Source organism: Microcaecilia unicolor, chromosome 8, assembly GCF_901765095.1.
Source record: "Microcaecilia unicolor chromosome 8, aMicUni1.1, whole genome shotgun sequence".
Classification (NCBI taxonomy): domain Eukaryota; kingdom Metazoa; phylum Chordata; class Amphibia; order Gymnophiona; family Siphonopidae; genus Microcaecilia; species Microcaecilia unicolor.
The window spans coordinates 166296838-166315853 of record NC_044038.1 but is presented as its reverse complement, the minus strand read 5'-3'; the positions used below and the strand labels follow the sequence as shown (position 1 = coordinate 166315853).

The following is a 19016-nucleotide window of genomic DNA, read 5'->3' as shown; positions in this document are numbered from 1 at the left end:
GCGAGCATCAGATAAGGATGTGACTCTAAAGACAGTCTTTTTGGTGGCCATAACTTTGGCAAGACGTGTGTCTGAGCTCCAGGCTCTATCCTGTTGAGACCCCTTTCTGCAATTCTCAGAGTCCGGAGTTACGGTGCATATGGTGCCTTCCTTCCCGCCTAAGGTGGTTTCAGCGTTTCACCTAAACCAGACCATTTTATCTGCCCTCCTTTACTAGGGAGGAGTTTCCGGAATTGTTTGGGCAGTTACATCTTCTGGATGTTCGCAGGGCTCTTTTGCAGTATCTACAAATGTCAAATGATTTCAGGACCTCTGATCACCTTTTTGTCTTGTTGTCAGGTCCTCAAAGAGGGGCTCCGGCGTCTAAGGCCACTATAGCCCGTTGGCTCAAGGAAGTCATTTTTTCTGCGTATCTGCTGTCAGGGCGGTCTGCGCCTGAAGCATTTAACGCACATTCCACGAGAGCGATTTCCTCTTCGTGGGCCGAAACAGGAGCACGCTCTTCAAGAGATCTGTAGTGCAGCTACTTGGGCTTCTAAGCTCTCCGTCCGGCATTACAGGCTGGATGTTGCAGCAAAGCGGGACGCGCAGTTTGGAGCGCAAGTACTTGCTCGTGGAGTGACAGATTCCCGCCCTAACTAGGGAGTGCTTTTGTACATCCCATCACTTAATGGATTCATCTGCTGCTGATGACAAGGAAGGGAAAATTAGGTTCTTGCCTTGGTTATTTTCTTTCCTTTAGTCACAGCAGATGAATCCGTGATCCCTCCCTGTCTATTTGTTCAGTTGTTTCCTGCAGACATGTTCCCTCATTGGGAGAAGTCGGAAAACAGTCTTCAGGATTTCTGTTCTGTTACAGGAGGTTGAGATCGTCCCTCCTATGGTTTTTCAGTGTTCTCTATCTCCACCTGCTGGTAGGCGGACATAACCCATCAGCTAATGGATTCATCTGCTGTGACTAAAGGAAAGAAAATTACCAAGGTAAGAACCTTATTGTCCCCGCCTTGCTGGCGTCAGGAGCGCTGCTCCTTGTCTGCGTTATATACACAGTTCTATCGCTACCGCAGTTTGTCCTGCAGGTACCTCTAACATCCAGCTCTTTCAGTGGGGCACTGCTCATCCTCTGTCTTACTCTGCTTGTTCAGTGCATTTCTATCTTTGCCAGAGATGTGCAACTCTTTCTCTGCCTGATTAGCGCAGCTTCTTTTCTGTCCCTTGAGCACAGTTCAGTCTCTGACTGTGGAGCATATTTCACCAGAGGCGTAGCCAGGTTTTGACATCAGGGGGAGCAGACTTTTGTAAAATAGGCGCCAGTGCAAGGCTGAAGGGCCAGGAGAGAGGAAAGGGTTAAAATCCTCATAGGCATTTATGTGTGGTCAGTGACTCAGTTGTTTGGGGAGGCTAAGATGGAGTGAGGTGGGCCTAGAGTGGGGTTGGGGCAGGGCAGGGGTAGGTAAAATCCTTAGGGTGAACGCAGCACCTATGTCAGCAGCAAAGGGACAGTGAGGGCACTTTTGAACACAGCAATGAAGGACCCCTTCACTGTGTCTCTGGTGCACCTGCACTAGTCATTTCCCCCTAGCATCTGTACTACAGAAGGTATTTACACTGAATACACTCCAGGGAATTATGTGCCAATAACATCATATACAGTACCACCATAATACTAATTATTAAACAGAATAGTATTTACACTATTCTGTAAATATATGCAGGTACTTTTAAACCTTGGCTCCCAGTCAGTCCTAGCTCTCTAGTCCAGCATCTTCCTGTTGGCCATGTGAACAGTGATGTTCAGCAGCACTGTAACTGAAATCCTGTGGCTATCACATTTTTGGTAAGTTGCCAAATGGCCACCAGGTTTACTGCAGAATTACAAAACATGTTTGGAATAGGCATTTATCTGTATTAGATGAATCTAATGGTTAGAGAAGTGAGCTAAGAACCAGAGAAGGCAGGGTTCAAATTCCACTGCTGCTCCATTACCTCCTCTACAAACTTAGACTGTAAGCCTCCACAGGCAGGAAAATACCTTTTGTAGCTAAATGTAACTCACCTCTAGCTACTACGATGAGAGGTATGAGCTAAATACATAGTAACATAGTAGATGACGTCAGAAAAAGACCTGCACGGTCCATCCAGTCTGCCCAACAAGATAAACTCACATGTTCCATTTTTTTTTGTGTACCTTACCTTGATTTGTACCTGTCTTTTTCAGGGCACAGACCGTATAAGTCTGCCCAGCACTATCCCCGCCTCCCACCACCGGCTCTGGCACAGACCGTATAAGTCTGCCCAGCACTATCCCCGCCTCCCACCACCGGCTCTGGCACAGACCGTATAAGTCTGCCCAGCACTATCCCCACCTCCCAACCACCAGCCCTGCCTCCCACCACCAGCTAAGCTTCTGGGGATCCCTTCCTTCTGAGCAGGATTCCTTTATGTTTATCCTACGCATGTTTGAATTCCGTTACCGTTTTCCTCTCCACCACCTCCCGCGGGAGGGCATTCCAAGCATCCACCACTCTCTCCGTGAAAAAATACTTCCTGACATTTTTCTTGAATCTGCCCCCCTTCAATCTCATTTCATGTCCTCTCGTTCTACCGCCTTCCCATCTCCGGAAAAGGTTTGTTTGCGGATTAATACCTTTCAAATATTTGAATGTCTGTATCATATCACCCCTGTTTCTCCTTTCCTCCAGGGTATACATGTTCAGGTCAACAAGTCTCTCCTCATACGTCTTGCAGCGCAAATCCCATACCATTCTCGTAGCTTTTCTTTGCACCACTTCCATTTTTTTAACATCCTTCGCAAGATATGGCCTCCAAAATTGAACACAATACTCCAGGTGGGGCCTCATCAACGTCTTATACAGAGGTATTAAAACCTCTTTTCTTTTGCTGGTCATACCTCTCTCTATACAGCCTAGCAATCTTCTAGCTACGGCCACCGCCTTGTCACACTGTTTCGTCGCCTTCAGGTCTTCAGATACTGTCACCCCAAGATCCCTCTCCCCGTCCATACCTATCAGACTCTCACTGCCTAACACATACGTGTCCCGTGGATTGCTACTCTCTAAATGCATCACTTTGCATTTCTTCGCATTGAATTTTAATTGCCAAATGTTAGACCATTCTTCTAGGTCTTTTTTCATGCTTTCCACTCCCTCCGGTACCAGTACCAGGTATATTGTGAATACAAAACCCTACAAAAGTTATTCAGGACCTATAGAGCAACTCTAGTATACCATAATGGCACTAAATTTCCAGGAATCACACAACAAGGTTCTATCTAGGAAAAGACAGCACTGTAAATATTGCAGTCGGTACAAGAACTCAATACATCTATTGAGAAAACTGAGCAAGCTGGATTAGTACAGATTGATCCTACACAGAAATTCAGTGCATAACAGAATACCTAGCCTCTTTCACACACAGACCCTCACCAAATACAGAATAAGTAATCATAACCTAAAAATAGAAATATGTAGACAAATTAATCTGAACCCCCATGAAGCTAGAGTCTGCAGCACTAGAGAAGTATAAACAATATGTGTCCCCCCTGTAATGTGCAAAACAAAGTTAGTAGCTGCAAATTTCAAAAACAGACACATTCCAATCACTTTATTAGACATTAACAAATACAAATAAAACAACCCCCCCCCCCCCCCCCCCAGAAAATAAGGTGATATCTTTTTATTGGACTAAATAAATTTTTTTGCTCGTCTCCCCATCCAGCTTCACTCTATTACTCTCACTCTTCTCCCCATCCAACATTACCCCATCTATCTCTCTTTTTACCCATCGGCCTGCCTCTCTTTCCCCATCCAGCATCTCTCACTCTTCCTCCCCATCCAGCATCACCCCATCTTTTTCTATGTCAGAATCCAGCATCACTCTCTCTCTAACGCCCCCCCCCCCCCCAATCCAGCATCACCAGTGGTTCTCATCCTTTTTTTAGTGAGGACAAACTTGATGGATGATGCTCACATCCATGACACACTACATACCTGACCCTCGTGGACCTTTGATCTGATACAGTATGTCAGTTCTTATATATTAAATGTAAGCATGTTCTGCATCCAGAAAAACCCTATCCTCCCCTCCCACAACAACAGATGCAGATTGTAATTAGCACATTTTCTCCATGGAAGTTATCACATTATCTCAGTAATAGCGAAATACATTTTTCCACTACCAGGCACATTGTGAAATAACACAAAACTTGAAAAAAAAATCCTAACTCAACATACATGTAGAAAATCTACCATAGAACAGTACCACTGATTCCTATGATTTAAACAACAAGAACCCTATGTGAGAACAGGCAGCACAACAAACAATACACAGGACGCTAGAATACCAATACACCTACCACTGGTACAACAGAACAAGTGGGACTGCTACAGAATTCTATACAGAAACTATTTGCCAACAGAATACTACACCTCGGTCACACACCAAATACAGAACAAGGGATCACAAATTAGAAATATAAAGACAAAAACTGAACTTGGAAACCGAATTAGTCAATATGTAGCACAACATAGGAACAGAAATGCATTTCCTCTTGTACTGAAAAAAAAAATACAAAGACATTCTTGATGCACATTTCTCAAAGCTAACGTATTCCACTAAATAAATTCAGATAAAACACTTTTTTTCTACCTTTGTTGCCTGGGTACTTTATTTTTCCAAGCATATTGTTTCTAGTTTCTTCTTTTCTGTTTTCATGTATGTCTTCTGCTCTATTTCCAGTAAGTGCAGTCCATTTGCCCTTTCTCCACGTTACTCATCGTTTCCTATTCCCTCACTATATCTCTCTGATACATTTCCTCTCTCTCTCTCTGTTTTCTGTCTCTCTCCTCAAATTTCACCTTCTCATTCTTCAGTCCTCCACCTATATTTCACTTGCCAGTACCTATCAACTTTCCATGTCCTCCTCTCCCCTCTACATCTCCTGTGTCACTTCATCCCTTCTCTTTCACCTACTCCTCATTAGTACAATTCTTCCCTCTGTACTTATTATCCTCCTCTCACTCCTGTCCTTGAGATCCCCCATGGTCTCTCCCACATGGTTTCGCCATGCCAAGTATCCCCCCTCCCTCTCCCTTCTTACACCCTTGTAGCCCATCATCTCTCTGTCCCTCCCCTCTCCTCCACCAATATGGTCCAGCAATTCCCTGTCCCCTCTCCCTTCTCTTCCACCCCTATGGTCCAGTAATTCCCTTTATCCTCCCCCCTCCTCCTCCTTATTGTCCAGCAACTCCCTATCCCTTCTTCCTTTCCCTTCACCCCTATGGTCCAGTAACTCCCTATCCCCTCTACACCTATGGTCAAGCAACTTTCTGTCCTCTCTATGCCTCTCCACCTTTCCTATGCTGCAGCAACTCCATGTCCTCTCTCTCTTTCTTTTCCCCCCTTAAGGTCCAGCAGCTCCCTGTCCCCTCTCTCCCTTTCCCATACCTCAAAGTGAAGCTTCAGTATTCAGCAGGGCAGCAGCTCAGAGAGGAGAGCTTACTCAGGAAATCAGCCTGGTGCCAAGAGAAGTGGCTACACATATCCCAGTGCCATGTACTTTTCCATGTTGTGTAAGTGGCAAACTGCACAGTAAAAATAAAAGCCTGCTAAGCATGGTTTAGCCCCTACACAACCCAGGAAGGAGCACCACATCAAGGTTTGTGTACCTGCATCTCCTGTGAGTCCAGCATCTCTCCCCTTCTCTTACTTACTCTCTCCATCCGCCTATGACCTTCCGTCTTCTTCCTCTCTCCCTGGTCCCTTCACCCGTAGTCTGGCATCTCTCCTATCCCCATACCCCTGCAGATCTAGCACCTGACCCCTTCCTCCCTCCCTCTTTCTCCCCCCCCCCCCCATTGGGTTCAGCACATCTCCCTTCTCCCCAATGAGTCCAGGACCTTTCCCTCTACATATATAAGTACATTAGTAATGCCATACTGGGAAAAGACCAAGGGTTCATCGAGCCCAGCATCATGTCCACGACAGCGGCCAATCCAGGCCAAGGGCACCTGGCAAGCTTCCCAAACGTACAAACATTCTATACATGTTATTCCTGGAATTGTGGATTTTTCCCAAGTCCATTTAGTAGTGGTTTATGGACTTGTCCTTTAGAAAACAGTCTAACCCGTTTTTAAACTCTGCCAAGCTAACTGCCTTCACCATGTTCTCCGGCAACGAATTCCAGAGTTTAATTATGCGTTGGGTGAAGAAATATTTTCTCCGATTTGTTTTAAATTTACTACACTGTAGTTTCATCGCATGCCCCCTAGTCCTAGTATTTTTGGAAAGCGTGAACAGACGCTTCACATCCACCTGTTCCACTCCACTCATTATTTTATATGCCTCTATCATGTCTCCCCTCAGCCGTCTCTTCTCCAAACTGAAAAGCCCTAGCCTCCTTAGTCTTTCTTCATAGGGAAGTCGTCCCATCCCTGCTATCATTTTAGTCGCCCTTCGCCGCACCTTTTCCAATTCTACTATATCTTTCTTGAGATGCGGCGACCAGAATTGAACACAATACTCAAGGTGTGGTCGTACCATGGAGCGATACAACGGCATTATAACATCCTCACACCTGTTTTCCATACCTTTCCTAATAATACCCAACATTCTATTAGCTTTCCTAGCCGCAACAGCACACTGAGCAGAAGGTTTCAGTGTATTATCGACGACAACACCCAGATCCCTTTCTTGGTCTGTAACTCCTAACGTGGAACCTTGCATGACGTAGCTATAATTTGGGTTCTTTTTTCCCACATGCATCACCTTGCACTTGCTCACATTAAACGTCATCTGCCATTTAGCCGCCCAGTCTCCCATTCTCGTAAGGTCCTTCTGTAATTTTTCATAATCCTGTCGCGAGTTAACTACTTTGAATAACTTTGTGTCATCAGCAAATTGAATTACCTCGCTAGTTACTCCCATCTCTAAATCATTTATAAATATATTAAAAAGCAGCGGTCCTAGCACAGACCCGTGAGGAACCCCACTAGCTACCCTTCTCCATTGTGAATACTGCCCATTTAACCCCACTCTCTGTTTCCTCTGTAGCCTTTCATGAGGTACCTTGTCAAACACCTTTTGAAAATCCAGATACACAATATCAACGGGCTCCCCTTTGTCCACATGTTTGTTTACTCCTTCAAAGAATTGAAGTAAATTGGTGAGGCAAGATTTCCCCATACAAAAGCCCTGCTGACTCTTCTTCCCTAAGTCCCCCTGGAGTCCAGAACCTCTCCTTCTGCCCTCAGCACCCGCCCCCCCATGAGTCCAGCAACTCTTCCTCTCATTCCCTCAGCCTCTCCTGAGTCCAGCAACTTTCTCTTTATCCCTCAGCCCCCTCCCCCATGACTCCAGCACCATTTTCTCTTTATCAGGTGTCTCCTGAATCCAGCACCACTCTCACTTTTTTTGTAGCCCTCCCTTGAGACCAGCACTGCTCCTTTTTCCCTCAACCCCTATCCTGAGTCCAGCACCTTCTTCTTCCTTCAACCCCCCACCCCTTCCCACCTTTCCAAGTCCAGCACCTCTTTGTGTATCTAAAATGTAACCTTCTACAAAACATGAGGATGTGATTCCATGAGCCCCAATGAAAGGAGAGTTTAATTTTACTTCCATTTAATTTCAATATATTCCATCAACTTTATAACACCTGGCTTCCCAAGGCAGATTGATGAACCCGTCAAGAAACAGGATATCCTCACTGAAATTTCATCTGCATTGTATAGAACAGTGTAGAAAAATGAGCAAAAAAATAGAGTTTTTAACTGCTGTTTCTCCCAGCTAAACTAATTTTTTAAAAAGCTGTTGTAGTGATATTCAATTTTTATTTCATATAATGGGCTAGATAGGCTCACTCACACTGGCTGTCTTCTGTTTTTATCCAACTTCCTTGGCTGATACCATCTTCTGTTCTCAATCTAACCTTCTCCTTCCCTTCCATCCCTCAAACCTGCTTTCTCTAGTAACCCCTCCCTGCTGCTGTTTTCCTGCAGCTATAACAGGCTGCCTGACTGAGCCAGTGCCAAATGCTTCTCTCTGCCAGGTCCCCCCACTCTCGCGTATACAGCAAGTTGTGTCAGAGGGGCGGAAAAGCTCTGGTGTTAGTCTGCTAGGCTCGGTCGGGGGGGGGGGGGAGTGTTTGGGGGGAGGAAAGAAGAGGGACAGTCGTTTTGGTACAATGAGAAAAAGGGGAGAAGTGCAGCAAAGTTTAAAATAAATTCCTTGTCATCAACCCATTACGAGTGGGTTGTGTCCATCAACCAGCAGGGGGGATAGAGAGCACTGAAAAACCATAGTGCCTCATGGCCAGCAAGCTCCATCTGCCTCTTCAGTATTCTCTATCTCCCCAGCAGGGTGGACGCAGCTTATTCAGCTCCTTCAGAATATCTGACTGGGGTGGCTCCTGTGCTGTTGCCAGTTGTAGCAGGGGTGTTGTGGCTGGTGGTGCCCACTTTAAAGGCACATAGGTACGCCCTTTCCCTGCCTTACCCGGCCCCCGATGTGGATGTAGACACATAGGCTAGCCCTGTCCCTGTCTTTGCCCACGCTGTGGATGCAGGCACATAGGTTCACCCTTTCCCTGCCTTTCCCACGCTACTGATCCTCCGGAGAGGAAAAAATGTGCCTCTTGCGCTGTTGCCTCAAACATTCCTCACAGCGTTAAAAAAAAAAAAGTTGCATCGCGCTGTAGCCCCTGCAATCCCAGAAAAGAGGTTTTCTTCTGATTGTGCAAAGGATCGGAGCTCTGTGGACTCGGTCTGGGGAGGTAAGAGCATTTTGTAGCTTCTCCGGGGAGGACCTGCGTTCGGGACGATTTTGGCATGAATCCGCCATTTTGAATTTCCCGCCGTTTTCAGCGATGGCTGCGGAGGTTGTTAAGCGCTGTTCCCATTGTGGCAGGCGCAGATCAGCAGCAGGGCTCTGTAAATCGTGCTCTTCTGACGTCAGAGCTGGCCCGAGCATGGCGAGCGAAGTCTCTTCCCGCTCCGTGGAGATGGCAGCGGGCGCCATTTTGGAACAGCATGGCGCAACCCCTGCTGAGGCGGAGGGGTTTGAGCCTGGAGGGGAGCCTCGTATGGAGGCTAATATGAGAGCTATTACCCCCGGACTGGAACCGGGAGACCAGGGTGAGCCATTCTCCCCTGAGTTTGTTTTGCTGCTGCATAAAGCATTTATGTTAAAAAGAGCTCTCCCTGATGCCTGTGTCCCCTCCAGTGCAGCCCGGCCTTGGATTGCCTCAGGTGCGTTTTCCCCTGACAGATGGCCGCAGGACAAGCGCAGAAGGGTGGATTCCCCTTCAGAGAGTGGCGCACTCCCTTTTTCCCCCCTGTAGTCGGGATGTGAGGAGTCTGAGGGGTCTGGCAGGCCCTCGTGGTCTGGAGAGCCAGAGGAAGGTGCAGGATTGCCACTGGATCCAGATGATCCTTCCGCGGTGAGGATTTTCCACCGCGATGAGCTGCCAGCGCTTATTTCTAATGCATTGCAGGCCCTTTCTATTGAAGATCCTGCAAGTGCTGAAGTCTCCTCTGCTAATCCGAAGATAAGTACTAAGAAGCCTGCTCGAGCCTTTCTTTTGCATGACTCCATCCAAGAGCTTATTTCGGCTCAATGGGCTGACCCCGAGGGGCCTTTGAAGGTCGCCAGGGCTAGGAGCATTTGGCGCGCCTAGCTGTGCCTAAAGTGGATGCCCTAGTCACGACTGTGACAAAGAGAACTACCCTCCCAGTTGAAGGCGGGGTTGCCCTGAAGGACATGCAGGACCGATGCCTTGAATCAGCTATAAAGCGGTCCTTTGAGATTTCAGGCCTATCCTTACGGACGTCTGCATGCAGCTGTTACGCTGCCCGAGCCTGCCTCGCTTGGTTACAGCAGGCAGTGGAACAGCCCGGAGATGGAGAGGAGCCCCTTGCGGAGGTGGCACTGCGGATGGAGTCGGCCTTGTCTTTCTTGGCTGACGCCCTTTATGATCTGGTCAAAGCTTTGGCTAAGCAGATGGCTGTGTCGGTGGCGGCTCGCCGCCTGTTGTGGCTACGGCATTGGGCGGCTGACATGGCCTCTAAGCAAAGGTTGGTGAAGTTGCCCTTTCAAGGCCTTCTCCTATTTGGAGAACATTGTTAAAGGCCTGGAGAATGCTAAACCCCAGCGCTTACCCGAGGATAGGCTGCGGCCTTCCTCCAAGGGTCAGGCGGTTCCCTTCTCTTACAGACCTCGCTTCCGTGAAGCTCGAAGGTACCGCCCAGGGTGTTCTGCTGGGTTTACTTCTCGTGGCCGTTTTCAGCAGAGGAACTCCTTTCACTCGGACAAATGTTCCGTAGCAGCTGGCTCAAGGCCTGGAGTTCAAGGGCGACCCTCTCAATGATGGTGCGCCGGCCCTCTCCTCGCTCCCTTATAGGATGACGATTTTCCCTCTTTCACGAGGAGTGGGCCAAGATTTCCTCAGATCAATGGGTTTTGGACCTGATCAGAGATGGCTACAGAATAGAATTCAGTGCCCCGGTGAGAGACGTGTTTGTGGAGTCCCGATGCGGTTCTGCCGCCAAAAGGGCGGCGGTAGAGGAGACCTTGCAAGGCTTGATGCACCTAGGGGCGGTGTCCCTGGTGCCTCCTGCCAAACACAGCTCTGGCTGTTACTCCATTTACTTTGTGGTGCCGCGAAAAGGAGGGTCTTTTCGGCCCATTCTAGACTTAAAAGAAGTCAACAAGTCCCTGAGAGTGCGGCATTTTCACATGGAAACCCTGCGCTCCGTCATTGCGGCGGTACAGCCAAGAGAGTTTCTCACATCTCTGGACCTGAAAGAAGCTTACTTGCATATTCCTATTTGGCCCCCGCACCAGAGGTTTGTGTGTTTTGCGGTGATGGGAAAACATTTCCAGTTTTGGGCCTTGCCTTTTGGCCTTGCCACAGCTCCCCGAACCTTCTCAAAGGTTATGGTGGTGGTAGCTGCTTTTCACAGGCAAGAGGGTATCCGGGCTCACCCGTACCTAGACGATTGGCTCATCACAGTGGACTCGGCAGTGGAGAGTCATCAGATAACAGCCAGAGTGGTCTCAGTACTTCAATCTCTGGGCTGGGTCGTCAATTTGGCCAAAAGTCACCTGACCCCCTCTCAATCTCTAGAATATTTGGGGGTCTTGTTCGACACAGCCTTGGAGTATGTGTTCCTACCCGAGCAAAGGCGGTGCAAGCTTCAGAACCAGGTCCGTCTGCTCCTGAGGATGCCTCGCCCGCAAGCTTGGGACATAGTCCAGCTGTTGGGGTCAAAGACGGGCACTTTGGAAGTGGTGCCATGGGCTAGAGTGCACCCGAGACCTCTGCAGTGTTCCCTCCTTCAACGATGGTCTCCAATACCTCAGGATTATCAATGTAGACTCACATGACTCCCTGCGGCCCGGCTCAGTATGGAGTGGTGGCTCTCAGACAGCATGCTGCAGCGAGAAATGCCGCTAGCGCTCCCCGATTTGGTGCCTGGTGGGAACAGATGCCAGCCTGAAGGGCTGGGGTGCACATTGCCGGGAAAGGCATGCCCAGGGTCTCTGGACACCCGAGGAGTCGGAGTGGTCCATCAATTGCTTGGAGTTGTAGGCTCTTCTGGCCTTTCAATTGAGCCTGGAAGGATTGGCTGTCAGAGTTCTGTCGGACAACACGACAGCAGTGGCCTACATAAATTGACAAGGCGGCGCTCAGTGTCAAGCACTGGCCGCAGAGGCCAGTCAGATATGCCACTGGGCCGAGTTACATCTGCAGTTTCTGTCAGCAGCTCACATTGCAGGGACTGTCTTTCTTCTATGTTTGTGCAGCGCTGCGTATGCCTTGTAGCGCTATAGAAATGCTAAATAATAGTAGTAAGCCGATTATCTAAGCAGGAATCAAATCGACCCAGCGGAGTGGGAACTTGCAGACGAAGTATTCCTGCAGATCTGTGCCAAATGGAGGACACCTGTAGCGGATCTTATGGCCTCAAGCGCAAATGCCAAAGTCCCGTGCTTTTACAGCAGATGGAGAAATCCTCGCTCGGCTGGGTTGGATGCCTTGGCTCAACCCTGGCCTCAGGGCCTCCTGTATGTGTTCCCTCCGTGGCCCTTGATAGGGCGAGTACTCCTGCGGATTCGGCTACATCAAGGAGGTGGTTCTCATAGCCCGGGATTGGCCCAGGAAGCCGTGGTATGCGGACCTCCAGCGGATGCTGGTGGAGGCTCCCCTGCTGTTACCTCTGGTACCGAATCTGTTGTCACAGGGACCAGTAACCATGGAGGACGCCTGCCGCTTTGGCCTTACGGCATGGCTATTGAGAGGGCGCAATTGAGAGACAAGGGTTATTCCAGTAAAGTCATTTCCACTCTCCTACAGGCCTGCAAGCGTTCCACTTCTGTGGCTTATGCCAGGATTTGGCGCCGATTTGAGGCTTGGTGTGCTTCTAAAGCGATCACACCCATGTGGGCTTCTGTCTTGCCGATACTTGACTTTTTTCAGGATGGTTTACAAAAAGGCCTTGCCTATAATTCCCTGCGTGTTCAAGTGGCAGCCTCATCATGTTTTCTAGGGAAGGTCTCTGGCCTCTCTCTGGCTGCTTGTCCGGATGTGGCACGGTTTCTCAGAGGGTTGCTTCGGCTCCGTCCTCCCGTGCGAGCTCCGTGCCCGGCCGCCCTTCGAACCACTTAGGCGAGCTTCGGAGAAGGATGTGATTCTAAAGACGGTCTTTTTGGTGGCCATTGCATCGGCGAGACGGGTGTCTGAGCTCCAGGCACTGTCCTGTCGAGACCCATTTCTGCAATTCTCAGAGTCCGGAGTTATGGTACGTACTGTGCCATCCTTCATGCCTAAGGTGGTTTCAGCGTTTCACCTAAACCAACCTATTTTCCTTCCCTCCTTTTCTAAAGAGGAGTTTCCAGAATCCTTTGGGCGATTGCACCTCCTAGATGTGCGAAGGGCTCTGTTGAAGTATCTGCGCATGCCAAATGCCTTTCGGACTTCTGATCATCTTTTTGTTCTGTTATCAGGTCCGCGCAGAGGGTCTCCAGCGTCTAAAGCCACTGTAGGCCGTTGGCTCAAGGAAGCTATTTTTTCAGCATATCTGCTGTCTGGCCGGCCTCCGCCTGAAGCCTTTAAGGCACATTCCACAAGAGCGATTTCCTCTTCCTGGGCTGAAACTGGATCACTCTCTCTTCAAGAGATATGTAGTGCAGCTACTTGGGCTTCTAAACTCTCTTTTGCCCGACATTACAGGCTGGATGTGGCTGCTAGGAGAGACGCGCATTTTGGAGCACAAGTGCTGGCGTGTGGTGTGGCTTGTTCCCACCCTATCTAGGGATTGCTTTGTTACATCTCACTCTTAATGGATTCATTTGCTTGATGACAAGGAAGGGAAAATTAGGTTCTTACCTTGGTAATTTTCTTTCCTTTAGTCATAGCAGATGAATCCATGAACCCTCCCTCAGTGATTCATTATGTGAGTGACGTTGTTTTATGTTCAGTTTTTCCTGTAGATATGTTCCCTCATTGGGAGAAGTTGGAAAACAGTCTTCAGGATTTCTGTTCTGTTAAAAGAGGTTGAGTTCGTCCCTTCTTTGAATTGTTGCTCCTGTTCTGGGGCGTTCATCCGCTGTGAGGAAAGTTCATGTTATTATATGTGGCGGTGTCACACTGCTTTGTTGGAAGCTTCAAATACTGAAGAGGTAGATGGAGCTAGCTGGCCATGAGGCACTATTGTTTTTCAGTGCTCTCTATCTCCCCCTGCTGGTTGATGGATACAACCCACTTGTAATGGATTCATCTGCTATGACTAAAGGAAAGAAAATTACCAAGGTAAGAACCTAATTTTCCCATCCATGCCATGTTCTGTGGAGTTTGTTTCTCTCCCTAGGCGCGAGTCTGGGTGGTTCCTGGGCCTTGCTTCCGCAGTGTTTGAGGTTGCGTACTCCTAGTACTTGTTAGGGTTGCTTCATCCGACCATCTTGCACTCAAGGCAGACCGGCAGGTTGTCCTGTCAGGATTTGGAGAAGTGGATCCTGTTCTAGGAGAGACAGTTCTTCTTCTTGTTGCTCTGATACGACTGTTGTCTTCCTCCTTTAGCATGAGTATCTTTTGCTGCTTCTTTTACTACTCTCGGGACAGAGGTATGTAATTTTTCTTTTGCTCAGGACATTTGTTTTACGTCCTACGGCTTCAGTTCCTTTTCTAGTGTCTAACTCTGTTCCATTTTGGTAGCATGATGGTTCAGATATTCGAATCCTTTTCTGCTGATCAGGTTTTTGCTGTGTATATAGCTTTGTTGATTTTTCAACCTTCTGTATTCTTCTTTTCTCCCCCCCCCCCCCCCCCCCCCCGTCTTTGAGAAACTGCTTTGCTACATCCCATTAGTCTGGACTGGTCTTGTATAGACGACAGGGAAGGAAAAATTTATGTTCTTACCTGATGATAATTTTCTTTCCTTTAATCATACCAGACCAGTCCAGATGCCCTCCCTGGCTAATGTCTGTCAGAGTGTTGTTTCGTTTAGGTATCCCTGGCTGTTGCACGACGATTCAGTATGGTGGGATATCCTACAGCACTGCCTACTTCATCTTCTCTATTCAATCTCCTGCCACTTGTTGTGCCAGCTGTGTATGACTCCTGTTACTTGGGATCACGGAGTTCTTTCCCCGGATTCAGGAGTAGATCTCTATGTGCTTGAGCAAGCTCAGTATGGACCATTCCCTCCCGCTTACTTTACTGTGAGGGGAGGTTGCAGTTGCCTTTGGCCAAGCAGGAACAGTGAAGTTCTGCATATTGGCTCCAAGAGTTTGCCTGTTTGGTATTAACTGTTTTCTTCTAGACTTCAAAGCACCATTGCTTGGCTATTTGAAATACTGAACATTCCAGGCTGCCCGATACCCCTAAGGGGCGGTTTACTTGGAACTATTTTCTCTGTCTCCTTCCTTCCGCTGGTAGATGGACATAACCCATTAGTCTGGACTGGTCTGGTATGATTAAAGGAAAGAAAATGATCAGGTAAGAACATAAGAACATAATTTTTCCATATATATATATATATATATATATATATATATATACAGTGCACGCCATTTAAGTGCATGGTTCAAGACCGCTCCTCTGCCGGAAAGACTCCGCATAAGCGTGCGCATGGCATATGGAAGCCGATTGGCGCGTGACAACCAACGAGATTTCAAATTTACTGCCTCTTTAACTGCCACAGGCAGAATAAGCAAAAGAATGCTGTTAGAGTGTGCACCGGGGTCGTCGTCATAGTGGTGGAACTGTAAGACTTTAACACTGGCTGAACGAATAGAAGTTCTTAAAAAAATTAGAAAACAAAGTCAAGCTTCTACTGCTAAAGAATATGGTGTCAATCCCAGTCAAATTTCACGTGTCTTGAAGCAGAAAGACCAGCTTCTGGAAGACTGGCAAAACAATACAAATCCACAACGAAAACGGGCGAGAAAAGCTGAGGTGGTAGAAGATGCTCTTCTTCGGTGGTTTTCTCGAGCCAGGAGCAGACAGTTTCCTGTCAGTGGTCTACTGCTTATGGAGAAAGCTAACCAGCTAGCTGAAAGTCTTGGACAAACTGAATTCAAAGCCATTGTTGGATGGTTGGAAAGATGGAAGGAGAGGAACAGCATAAAATTCAAGAAACAGCACGGTGAGAAACAAGACCCTGATGACTTTGGTGCTGAAATTGGGTTGTTTCAGTTCTTCCTACCATCTTGAACGAGTTTGCACCTCGTGACATTTTCAATGCTGACGAAAATGGTCTCTACTGGCGAGCGATTCCTGGTGGAACACTTGCATTCAAACATGCCATCGACTGACGAGCCTCCTTTGCTGAAATATGGATGGGAGTGAGAAGTTGGAACCCCTTGTCATTGGAAAGAGCAAACAGTCTGTCAGGTTCTCAGGTTCAGAGCCCGCGGGGATGGGCTCTGGAGCAAACGTGAGCCCTTGGGCTGCTGACGAGGAGCGACAGCAGCAGGCAAAACCAACCAAACATTGGGCTAGCACACCGGCACAGGCAAGGACTGCAGGCGCCACCCAGCGAGCTGGAACACACAGACTGGAACCCCCTGGACTGGTCCGCACCGGACTGGTCTGCACTGGACCGGTCCACACCGGACCGGAGTGCACCGGACTGGTTCACACCGGACTGGAGTATACCAAACTGGTCCGCACTGCTTCACCTGCACTTAGCCACTGTCCCCCAGGAGTTGAGCCCCTGGGTTCAAGCGTCTGGCAGGACTTACCGGATGCAGGATAACACAGGGGCTGGGATACTAGAACAAGCTTGACAGTACCAGGAATGGGACTAGGGCTGAGGGACCACCTCAGACCCTGTAATACCACGCAAGCTTGCACAAACCAGGAACACAGGGCCAAGACAAGACAGAAGTGCTCCCAAGCACCAAAGGGAAAGGCAGGGAAGCCCACAGGGGAAATCAGGGAAACCCAGCAACTCAGAAGTGTACCTATAGCGTAACCAGACTGAAGTGCGCTCCTAAGCACTACCCTAACAGAAGTGCGCTCCTAAGCACTACCCTAACAGAAGTGCGCTCCTAAGCACTACCCTAACAGAAGTGCGCTCCTAAGCACTAAACTAACCAAGGGGAAGCAGGTGAGGCCCAAGGAGAAAGTAGGGAAGCTAAACACATAAACTAACAAAGGTGCTCCTAAGCACTCCACTAACAGAAGTGCTCCTAAGCACTATACTAACAGAGGAATGCCTAAGCACTAAACTAACAGGGGTGCTCCTAAGCACCAAGCTACATTGGTGCTCCACAGCACTAAACTAACCAAGGGGAAGCAGGCGAGCCACAAGGAGAAAGTAGGGAAGCTAAACACATAAACTAACAAAGGTGCTCCTATGCACCAAGCTACAGCAGTGCTCCACAGTACTAAACTAACAAAGGAGAAGCAGGTGAGCCACAAGGAGAAAGTAGGGAAGCTAAACACATAAATCAAAAGTGCACACTACACCAACCTGGACCTAAAGCAAAATGTTGCAAAGGCAGCAAGTTCCCAGGTGGCTAATAAGCTCATCACAGCTGAGCTCAGCTGCAACAATCACAAGGCAGCTATGGGTGAGGCTAGCTGCCAAACTTCCACACAAGACTGGAAGGCTAAAATATCTGGACCGGAATGAAAAGAGTCTAGAAAGTCTATGGCATCCACCGGTTCTGGCCACCAGAGGGCGAGAGGAGCACAACCCAAGGGAAATAAAAGTCACGAACGTGACAGGCCCGTTGCTTCAAGAATGTTAAGCAACTTCCTGTGTCATATGAGGCTAATGCAAATTCATGGATGACTGTGGAAATTTGGAAGCAGTGGCTAAAGAAGTTAGACACTAGAATGCAGGCACAAAAGCTTTGTGATAATTGTGCTGCACACAGGGATGATGTCAGGCCGTCCAACGTCAAGGTGGTTTTCCTGCCACCAAACACTACCTCTCTGATGCAACATATGGATCAGGGCATAATAGCCAATTTCAAACAACATTATCGGGCTCTTGTGCAACGTCGTCTGATGGGCATTATGGATGACCAAATTGGCAAGGATAAACGTGCTGTTGAACTGGCTCGTAATCCATCACTGTTGGATTCCCTACATATGCAGAAAGAAGCCTGGAATCATGTTACACAGGCAACCATTGTGAACTGCTACAAGCGGGCAAGCTTTGTTAAGGATGTGGAGGGGGATGCAGCTGTTGCAAACGTGTCAGATGAAAAGGTTATTGACATCCCAACTGAAGAGGAGTTCCATCGCTACAAAGCTGTTGATTACGATCTACAAACAGCTGAAGACAGCACTGATGTCGAGATATGTGCCTACAAGTAGGCAACAACAGCTGATGATGGAACATATGAAGAAATGAGCAGCGAGGCACATGCTGATGAAATTCAACAACCTCCAACTGCCACTTTTGCAAGAGCGTTGGAGAGTCTCAACACTGTGCGGGCCTATCTGGAGGCCACTGGATGTCAGTGCTATGACAGTTTTTACCATCTGGCAGATAGTCTATGGAACTCACAGACTCAAGAGTGTACAGAGGACTATAACTGATTACTTCAAGTAAAGCGTAATGTCAGTTAACTGAGACTGTATAATGTACGTATAATAATAAACAGTACTGTACATATGTTTATCAGATGTCAAGCTTCTTTGGGTCACAACGGTTAAGTGCACGCTCTGGTTAACTGCATGCATTTCTTTGGTCCCAGACCCTTGCATTTAAGCGGATTGCACTGTGTGTATGTGTGTGTATAACTATTCGTTGAGTGTGTGTATATATATATATATATATATATATATATATATATATATATATATATATATATATTACACTCAACGAATAGTTAAGCTCTGGAACTCTTTACCGGAGGATGTAGTAGCAGTGGTTAGCATATCTGGGTTTTAAAAATGCTTGGACAAGTTCTTGGAGGAAAGTGCATAGTCTGCTATTGAGACAGACATGGGGAGGCAACTGCTTGACCCAGGATTGGTAGCATGGAATGTTGCTGCTAATTGGGTTTCTGCCAGGTACTTGTGACCTGGCTTGGCTACTGTTTGGAAACAGGATACTGGGCTAGATGAATCATTGGTCTGACCCAGTATGGCAACTCTTTTATGTTCTTATGCACCTTTACTCATTATTGAAATATTACTTGAAATACAGCCCTATGCTTTTTGTTTTCTTGCTGGGAAACTTTTCCAGTTTTAGAGAGTTGTTTGCAAATCAGTTCTTATTCTCTTCTAGGTGTATTGTAATCAAATTATGTAGGATATAAATCTGTTATATTAGCCTAAAGAGACTTGTGAAATCTAGACTTTTGTGTATCTGTTGTGATTTTTTATTTTTTAATGTGTGTGTGTGTGGGGGGGGGGGGGGGAATAAGTGTTGATCTTCATGTTTGTTGCGGCTGTTTGGGTCTTGCCGTGTCTGAGTAAGTGGAACCGATGTTTCAGCCGCTGTGCTGTGACTTTCTTCAGGATATGATGTGAAGTCTGC

At 47.7% G+C, this 19016-nt stretch overlaps 1 protein-coding gene across 2 annotated transcripts in view; it reads left to right on the top strand.

The window, feature by feature from the left end:
- HNRNPAB (heterogeneous nuclear ribonucleoprotein A/B) overlaps positions 1-19016 on the top strand; it is a 71905-nt gene that overhangs the window by 15399 nt on the left and 37490 nt on the right. The window contains exon 1 of one of the 2 annotated variants that reach the window (XM_030213556.1): positions 12697-12701. The exons of the other annotated variant lie outside the window; for it this stretch is intronic. The gene's annotated coding sequence lies outside the window, so the exon portion shown is untranslated. Of the gene's footprint in view, positions 1-12696; positions 12702-19016 lie in introns of those variants that run through there. 2 annotated transcript variants of the gene reach the window in all.